We start from the raw sequence: 10,962 nt of genomic DNA, 5'->3' as shown, positions 1-10,962 counted from the left end.
TGTTTGAACAAAACTAAATTTGTATTATCTACGACAGCTTTGAGGCAAATTTGCTTGAAAATGGCCCATTGGTCCGGCACAGACAAGAATGAAAACATGAAAAGCTTGAGGACAAACATGATTGTGAAAGGTAAATGAATCATGCTCCAGATGATCTAAAAACTCAATTGAAACTTTCTACCTAAATATTGATAATTTGGATAGAAGAGTACAACATGTAAACTTATGAACATGGTCCCGTACTGAATGTTCCTACTTATATTTGTCTTTTGAATGACCATCCCAAGTAGGCCTTGCACAGTCACAGATTTTTCCTTGTATGAAAGCAGTTCACCAACATGCTGGGCACACACATCTGATGAGACACCAATGTCAAATCCAGCACTAGAAGTTGCCTCCTTTGTCGCAGTTGTTGAGGTGCGTGGCTTTTTACCTACTGGAGAATATTCTGTTTCATCTGAGGGACTTTTGTTTTTCACCTGGAAAGAAAAGACATATTTAATGATATATCTATTTAACATGATATGCAAGTCCTGTTAAAACTATTTCAAAAACCATTGTATACAATGACCTTGTAAGCTAATACTATCTATCGTTAATTGGATTGTTGACTTACTTTTTTCATAGAAATCGTAAGGCCATTACGCATATATTTTTTCACACTGAATTGTCTAAGGATTTTCCCCAATCATGACAAGCAGCACATGGCGGGTGTGACCGGTAGATAGGGGATGCTTACTCCTCCATGGTACCTAGATCCAACCTCTGATGATTTTAGAGGTTTTGCTCCCAATTTGTATTGTTCTGCATATTCGGTATCTTCATATTTCATCAATAAGTAAATATAATAGACATTATTTCTGATTGTATAGTTATTGCTTTGATTCTTTAACAATTGCACACATGCAATGATTTGAAAGTATTCAATCCATATAATCCAGCTGTGTCTCCACCTTGATTCCCTGAATTGACTTGGAGCAAAATTTGAATCTGCATTTAAAGGGGATGCCTGCATATTATTTTGATTGATTTTACCTCGAAGTTTTTACAAAGATATTTTGAAGGCTCTAAAAACTACCATTGCAATAAAAAGATTAGAATTTCTAACCCACCTTACAGACAAATAGTATTTCTTCTGAGTTTTCTTTAAGCTTAGAATATCAGCTTTTGAAAACACTTCTTGTCCAAATAATGTTGTATACCATCTTGGAAATTGTGGTTGATATCTAAATAAACAATGTACAAATGTGAGTTTATTGATCAATTTTAAATCTATAAATAGACAGTGTCCATGCATGCATGTGAAAGTCCATTTTTAGAGTTTTTTTTAAATTAGATTAAAGTACATGTACAGTCCTGTGTTCTATTTGTCATGTTTGTATGAACAAGACATTTTGACAATATTGTGCCTATCTCAAAAGCGCTATGCATTTACTAAAATAAAAGGACAACTAGACCAAGACAAGAGGCCCATGGGCCACAACACTCATCTGAGAAACTTTAGCCCCGTTGTTTTTCAACAGATGTTCCCCTTGTAATACTTGTTGTGGCCCCACCCTACCCCCAGGGGCATGGTTTGAACAGTTTAGAATCTACACTATCCCAGGATGCTTTCATGTAAGTTTGAGCTTTTCTGGCTTAGTGGTTCTTAAGAACGTGATTTTAAAAGATTTTTCCTATATATTTCAATGCTAAACTTGGATTCCCTATTTTGGCCCCACTCTATCCCGGGGACAACTGTTTGAACAATTTAGAATCTACACTACCCCAAGATGCTCACATAAGATTATGCTTTTCTGGCCCAGTGGTTCTTGAGAAGAAGATTTTTAAAGGTTTGTCCTTCATATATTTCAATATAAAACTTGGGATTTCCTATTGTGGCCCCACCCTACCCCCGGGGCCATAATTTGAACAATTTAAAATCTTCACTACCCCAGAATGCTTTCAGGAAAGTTTAAGCTTTTTCTGGCCCAGTGGTTTCCGAGATGATTTTTAAAGATTTTTCTTATATATTTCAATGTAACACTTGGATTTCCTAATGTGGCCCGACCCTACCCTGGGGATAATGGTTTGAACAATTTAGAATCTACAGTACCCCTGGATGCTCACATCAGTTTAAGCTTTTCTGGCCCAGTGGTTCTTGAGAAGAAGATTTTTAAAGATTTGTCCTACATATATTTCAATATAAAACTTGTGGCCCCACCCTACCCCCCAGGGACATGATTTGAACAATTTAGAATCTACAATTCCCCAAAATGCTTCCACATAAGTTTAAGCTTTTCTGACCCAGTGGTTTCTGAGAAAAAGATTTCTAAAGATTTTTACTATATATGTCAATATAAAAATTGGATTCTCTATTGTAGCCCCACCCTACCCCCGGGTGCCATAATTTGAACAATTGAAAATCTACACTATACCAGAATGCTTCCACTAAAGTTTAAGCTTTTCTGGCCCAGATGTTTCTTGAGATGAAGATTTTTAAAGATTTGTCCCACATATTTCAAAATAAAACTTGGGATTCCCTATTGTGGCCCCACACTACTCCCAGAGACCATTATTTGAATAATTAAGAATCTACCCTTCCCAAGAATGCTTTCACATAAGTTTCATCTTTTCGTTGTATAGGATGTCAAACGGAAATATCGGCGAATTTTTTTGACAGAAAATACATTCTTTACAAGGATGGGCGATTCTTTTTAGGCCTTTACTATTATCGGACAAATGTAATGTGGCTGAAAACTACATGTTGAGGACGTTTATATTTCTTTTTTAGATTTGTCTCGTAATGTTGCAGTCACGTGATTTTAGTAAATATACCTGCAGTATTTAGGTCATCTATAAATTCCAACATTGCAAGGGCATAACCAAGTTAAAAATCTAAGTTTAATTTATAATTATTTTCAATACTCTTTGTAGTTTGTGAAAAATGCTGCGAACCTATATAGATTCTACTATATAATCGCTAAAATTACATCTGTTAGACCGTATGTTGAATGTTTTGCTGGTCAAGTACATTAAATGTAGATATTATTAATTCATTTGCAAGATTTCATCAGGTTCGCAGCACTTTTCAAATATCTTCATACCCCTTGAGTTTATGTGTAAAAGCTTGTCGTAATTCATTGAGGGTATGCCCTTGCAATATATCGATTTATTACGACCCTTCTATTACCCTTCAATGAATCTGCATACACATGTACGGCAGTTTCACTTGTCTAGGGAATGTACGGGAAGTATATGAATAAAATATTAAAATAGACATCGCATCCAAGTTAATGGCCTCTTATATGTCTGCAAGTAATATTTTATATAATTACGAAACACATTTTTCATTGTATAAAATATAACTTCATCCGCCTCTCATTGCATACAAAACTGCGTCAAATGTTACGATATGACGTCATATTAACAAGTGCATTGCGATCAGTGAATTGTTTATATATTGCTGTGTTGGGATTTAGCCAACGACAAAAATACATGCAATAGTAAGTATTGATGTAGTTTAAAGCTATCCAACAGTTTGAAATAGCGTTATCATTTCATTTTGTGGTAATTTGAAGAGGATGTATTTTTGTGTGATGTCATAGTAAGCATTTCCCAGTAAAAATTAGGCCCCACCTTCTTATTGCAGCCTTAACTGTGCTGCGTTCTGGCAAAGTGGTTCTTCAGAAGAAGATTTTTAATGAGTAGTCCTACACATTTCAATGTGAAACTTGAATTCCCTATTGTTGCCCCACCCTACGCCCGGGAATCATGATTTGAAGAATTTAGAATATACACTACCACAGGATATTTTCACATAAGTTTCATCTTTTCTGGCAAAGTGGTTCTTGAGAAGAAGATTTTTAAAGATTTGTCCTACATATTTCAGTGTAAAACTTGGACTCCCTATTATTGCCCCACTCTACGCCCGGGGACCATGATTTGAACAATTTAGAATATACACTTTCACATAAGTTTCAGCTTTTCTGGCCCAGGGGTTCTTGAGAAGAAGATATTTAAATATCTGTCCGACATATTTCAATATAAAACTTAGATTCCCTATAGTGGTCCCGCCATAACCCCGGGGGTTTAGAATCTACAATACCTGAAGAGGATTCCACATAAGTTTCAGCTTTTCTGGCGGTTCTTGAGTGGTTCTTGAGAAGATTTTTAAAGACTTCTACATATCTCAACGTCCTACATATCTCAACGTAAAACTTGAATTCCATATTGTGGCCCTACCCTATTCCCGGGAGCCATGAATTGAACAATTAAGATTGAGTGATTGTATGTCGTTTTACGTCCCATTCGAGAAATTTTCACTCATGTAGAGACGTCACCATATACCGGTGAAGGGCTTCAAATTTTGACCTTTACTAGGCACCCAGGGCCATTGAGCAGTGAGGGATCTTTATCGTGCCAACGCCTGCCTTGACACAGGGCCTCGGTTTTTCAGGTCTCATCCGAAGGACCCTCAACTTTCACTTCAAAGTGCCGAGCGCATGGCGAAGGAACAATTGCTACCCAGTTTTTATCGACCTAGGTCTGTCGCGGCCGATATTCAAACTCACGATATTCCGATCACGGAGAGAACGATCTACCGACTGAACTACCGTGAACGGTGAACAATTTAGAATCTACAATACCTGAGGAGAATTCCACATAAGTTTCAACTTTTCTGGCCCGATGGTTCTTGAGAAGAAGATTTTTAATGACCCCACCCTATTTTTGCCTTTTCGTGATTATCTCCCCCTTGGAAACGGGTTTGGCACTTCATTTTATCAATTTATACTCCCCTTTACCCATGGATGATTTGTACCAATTTTGGTTAAATTTGGCCCAGTGATTCTTGAGAAGAAGTTGAAAATGTGAAAAGTTTACAGACGGACGGACAACAAGTGATCAGAAAAGCTCACTTGTGCTTTCAGCTCAGGTGAGCTAAAAAAGGATATACACTTGTCAAGTTTAAGTTTATATCTAATTTCCCTTCCTGAAATAAAATACACTACAGTCCAGAAAATACAAAGTTGAGGTGATTTCTTCATTTAATTACATGATTTGTTGACCTCCACATTCTTTGAAAAGTGCAAAAGTTTTTATAATCAAAAAGAGTATTTTAATACCTACCAGTGGAATACAGATCGAGCCCAATGGGCCATGACTTCTACACAACATAGGTAAATCTTAAGAAAAATACATATGACCCTGCTGCTTTTACGAGGATGCTTAACATTTATATTCCTCTATAAAACTTTTGACTACTTGCCACCCTTCGAAACAAATTTCCATTTATACTATATAAGAAAATTTCACATTAATTATTGACCTTGACCCAGGTGAGCTGAGAGGCAAACAGAGAGATTCTATAATCCTCATTCAATAATACCTATTAGATTCATGGTTGTATAAAACTGTATGGCGACAATTGATGAGACAGACATATTATAATCCACAAGCTCTAAGAACTGTGAACATCAAACAACCAATCTTTGTGCAGCTGAAAATTGTGGTCATCACTTATGTTTTAACTGCTGAATAAAATTGTTAGACATACTTTCGTATAATTTAAGAAAACTCTCCAACAGATGGCTATATTCAACTTAATACAGTTCCTCATCTTTTGTCTTTGGAGACTGTACTTGTTTGATGATGTCAAACAGACGAAATCTAATTTTCTCAAGATGGTCATTGAAACTAAAAAAAAATTAAAATTCTTCACAATTGGCAACATACAAATACATGAATTACTAGTATTATGCACAAGAAAATGAGCCATTGGGCATTGACAGTCACCTGAGTATCATGACTTTCTCTGGATATGACCAATTTAGAAACTGGAATAGACCTAAAGGACCATTGCTCAAGCAAATCAAGCAAACAATTTACCTCCAAGCTGTCAATGAGTAATAAGGAATATTATGTAGGACATCATGCATATACATTAATATTTTTTGTAAATTGAAAAGAAATAGACTACCAAGGGGTACTTTAGAGTTTGAAAAAGGATGTTTAAGATTAGCAATAACTTTTGAATTATGTAAGTGAAACTGTTATTCCTTTTTCAAATATGGATTGTTTTGAAATATCAATACTTGAAAAAAGGCAATGCATTTGGGCCTAAAATAATAGATTATTTATATAACATATTTTATAGTTCTTCATGGTGGAATCAAAATCTATCCAAAATTCCAGTGTAACGGCATAAGCATTTTTTTTATGACAGACAGAAAGTTAAACAGACACCAACAAAGTAGCTCATCAAAGTCAATATTTCTCTCCCCTTTAGATAAGACAAGGACAAAAAAAATCATAAATGTAAATTAGCAACTTCTACCCCCACCTACCCCAAAAATGAAAGACTTTATAATGGACCTTTCAATTATCACCAGGTCAATAGGTGCATGAATATCATAGTCTGGTCCGATATACAGAAAAAATACTTCTAAAGGCAAATAATTATTATTTGGTCCAGCATGATTTTTTGACATAATTTCATCCCGAAAAAATACGCTGGCCTTCATGTAAATGGCGTTAAAAAAGTCGAAATGGCAATTTAATATGGCGGACATCCAATTTTTCTAAATATCTCTTAATGTCATTCAAATAAGAGAGAGAATGCGTGGATATCTTATTGAGCATATAATGCAACTATAAAAATGATATACGGACACTTACATTATCACTTAAATTCGTCATGAAATTTAGTTGGTACCACATTTAATTCGAATTTTCTCTGTTTTTCTTTCTATTGTCTCTACATTCTTCTTTGTTCAGGATTTTACATTTGCAAATATACACACATTTCGTACTTGATGCAATAGCTGAAACATAACCTGCTGGACGTGTTATTACTGGTGACGTAAATATAGTTAATAATGAGGACCTTAGATCACTAATTTTAATAGGTCCTAAATTTAGGGAACCCAGATCCTTCAACTGGCGTCGGAATTTCATAAATATTATGGATTCTGTAGAGGACTACGCCAGGCGATGGGCCAGGCATGAAAAAGAAGACCTTGACACTTTGTCAGAATGGATTAAATGTATCAGATGTATGTTAAAATAGCGCATTAAAAGATTGAGAGGCAATATGAAAACCATCTATCCTTCTGTATTCAATAATCCAGAAGTGAAAAAAGAATTAGATAGATTACATGAATAGTACGTACTGGTCCCTGCTGACAAAGCAGGCAACAACATTGTCTTTGTATGTAAGGCTCATTATATTAAATGTATTTTAGAGGAACTTGGATTTAATTCTACAAGTGGTAATCCAACTTATACTCATAGTTCCCTTTCTAAGGAAGAAATTCTTCAAAATCATATGTCAGTTTTGAATATTTTTACATGTAGTATTCCAAACAACCAAAATGAATTTGAATTACCATATTTATATTGGATTCCGAAACTTCATAAAAATCCTTACAAACAAAGATACATAGCGGGTTCCAGTAAATGTTCAACCAAGCCTCTATCTTAACTCCTCACTAAGAAATTAACAGTGGTGAAGGAGAAACTTCAAGAGTACTGTGCAACAATATATTCGAGAAGTGGTGTAAAGCAGATGTGGATACTTAAAAATTCCAAGGAACTTTTGGAATATTTGAAATCACAAGATTTTACCAAAATCAACAGCTTAAAAACTTACGACTTCTCAACTTTATACACAACCATTCCCCACGATAAATTAAAGTCCAGGCTTTTTGATATCATTGACAGCTGCTTTTTCAATAAAAATGAAACTCGTAAATATACTTACCTTGTCATTGGTCATTTGCAAAATTATTTTGTTAAAAAACATTCTGATTGTACACACAAGTACTCTGAAGTTAACATTAAAAAGATGCTTGAGTTTCCGATTGACAATATCTATGTGGTTTTTGGAGACCAGGTCTTCCAACAATCTATTGGAATTCCCTTGGGTACCAATTGCGCCCCGTTATTAGCAGACCTTTTTGGTATTCATATGAAACAGAATTTGTCCAAAATCTTGTACGTGAAAGGAAGAAAACACTTGCTGTGGCCTTCAACTCGACATTTAGATATATCGACGACGTATTGTCAATTAACAATGGCTATTTCCATTCTTATGTCGATACGATATATCCTGTGAACTTGAGATAAAAGATACCACAGAGTCTGACACATCTGTTTCATATTTGGATATTTTACTTGAAAAAGACTTTAATGGTAATCTAACAACCAAGCTTTATGATAAACGTGATGACTTTAACTTTTCAATCGTCAACTTCTCTTACTTATGCAGCAATATACCTTCATCACCTGCATACACGGGTATATATCTCTCAGTTGATTCGATACGCAAGAGCATACTCTACGTAATACTATGTACAATTTCTAAAACGAGGTAAATTATTGACAAATAAGTTGATGAAACAAGAATATCCGCTGTCTCGTTTAAAGTCATCATTTCGTAAGTTCTATGGTCGATACAATGACCTTGTCAGCAAATACAAATTATCATTGAGTCAAATGTTGACTGACGTTTTTCATACTAATTGTTAAGCCATTATTTACACACTGAATTGTCGACGGATTTTTCCGTTATTTCCCGATCATGACAAGGAGCACACGGCGGGTGTGACCGGTCGGCAGGGGATGCTCACTCCTCCATGGCACCTGATCCGACCTCTGATGTTTGGAGGTCCGTGTTTGCTCTGCTTTTATTTTATATTTTTTAATGGACATTTGAGCTTGAATGCTGTTCGTTATCTCCATATATTTCATGCAATGAATATATTAACCAAATTTAAAATGAGACATTTAAATATCTTTACTAATAAATGACTAAAATGTTAACTGAAGAGTAACCATTTCAAAAAAAAAAAAATAAATAAATAAATAAATAAATAGAAAATCGTGCTCGCACTTTAAGGAGGAATAAATGTCCATTTTTTATGTTTGTACTGATTAAAAACTCTGAAAAATACACAGTATGCGGAGTTTGACTCTGGAAGAACTTGCTAAAGGAGTCACTGTGGTGTCTGCAGGGTTTTCCTTTGGAAAAAAAATTGTAAAAATCAAAACAAAAAAAAAGATTTTTTTTAAGTAAATAGTCGTAAACAGATTAACAAATACAAACATATTTTCTATAGATAGCCACGGCATTATATTTAAGTACTCACTACACCGTAATTTCAAGATTATTCCACAAAATTGCGGTAATCGGAAGTTGGATGAACTGGGCATTGACACCAAAGCACTGGGTGACTACCAGGCGATATGATATATAATATATATATATATATATATATATATATATATATATATATATATATATATATATATATATATATATATATATATATATATATATATAGTTTGATTTTTAACTGGGAGACTGCTATTGTTGCAACCCCACTGACCACCATCGGTAATCTAGGCAAACATGGTGTGCAGTGAGCACGGCGGGATTTTGGTTTTCGGGCATGATGGTCATTTAAGGGTCTCGTCATGTCATCATCACATTTGTCAATTTCACTGAATTGGGAAATGTTGTTATATTATTATATATTATATCATTAAATATATATAATTTTATTATTAATTTAGATAAATTAGTACCGATTAGGCAAAGGTTCAATTTACAAACGGGAATAACAATTGGTGTGATAGCAATTTTGTCGTGTATGAATGAACAATTTAAAAAAAGATGTTCATTTCAGGAAATGTATACGTCATTATCTATGTTTCATTGACGAAAAAGCACACTACAGAAGAATTCTATACAGCCCCAAAGGAACAGGGGAGATAGGGGACACCATTATCACAATATTTTTCCTAGTACTATACATCAGAGAACAAATCCAGTTATACCCACAATTTCTTCCCCTAAACTCCTCTTTTATTTGAAGCATTAACTATAATACTGTAGTTCATTTTTTGAACATAATAGGTATCATCCTAAGATGTATAATAAGGTTTAAAAGTTTTCATTTTAATCCTTGGACCTAATGGGGGTTTAAAAACGACATTTTTTCTAAACAAATCTGGTTCCCAGAACTCCTGTTACATTTAACACAGTTACTCCTGGTCATCTTTAGGAAATTAACATTTTTAATCGGGGGCCCAAATGGAGGTCGGTATAATTAAACGACTTTTTTCTAAAAAAAAAAAAATGATTCCCAGAACTCCACTTATATTTTAGACAGAAGCCAATTCATCTTTGGGTAGTGTCCTGTAGATGCATATTACTTGTACTTTTACTTATGCATCATAAGCTGATCCCTTTGTTTCCCATCTGAATATAATTTTACCGAATTATATTTCAACATAATGCAGTGCATTTTTATATCCAGTCAATAGAGTCAGATGACGTCTCTCTCTCTCTCTCTCTCTCTCTCTCTCTCTCTCTCTCTCTCTCTCTCCTTAAGCTATTTCTCAATATTTTGTAAAAAGCACTCTGATCCAAATAGGCAATTATATAATATGAGGAGAACTGTTCCTAAAGATCATAAAATATGTTTTATTATTAGTTTTCGGATTGAATGGTGCGCTTATATTTTATTTCCTCATATATATCTGTTTTCTATAAAATTAAAGAACATTTCACAAAGCCTACCTTCTACATCTGGACTCTCAAAGACAACTTTCCTTGAGCAAATGAAAGTAACAAGTCTTGAATTTCATATTGATGTTTTAATTGGGAAATACAGTAAGATGTCGGTGAATCAATTTCATGGTGTATGAACAGGGCTATTTTATGCATAAAGTGAACCTAGCTCTTTAAGTATATATAACAATAGTTAGTACTCAGGGGTATTTTCACTCCTACGAAAAGTTACGTAATTTCTCTAGTTATATGTAATGTTTTAAATAAACAGAAACGACAGGGAGAGTCTCCTTAATTAGTGAATGAATGATTCCTATTTAACAGTTACATAGGAATGGTTACTTCATAAACCCTCTCTCTTGGCATTTATGATAAGAACTTTATTAAAATTTTATTGGAGCTTTTTT

The sequence above is a fragment of the Saccostrea echinata genome, unplaced genomic scaffold, assembly GCF_033153115.1.
Source record: "Saccostrea echinata isolate AGI-Se365-2 ecotype Australia unplaced genomic scaffold, CSIRO_AGI_Sech_v1 ptg000029l, whole genome shotgun sequence".
Lineage (NCBI taxonomy): Eukaryota > Metazoa > Mollusca > Bivalvia > Ostreida > Ostreidae > Saccostrea > Saccostrea echinata.
The sequence above is the reverse complement of the archived record's forward strand: the minus strand, read 5'-3'. Positions refer to the sequence as shown.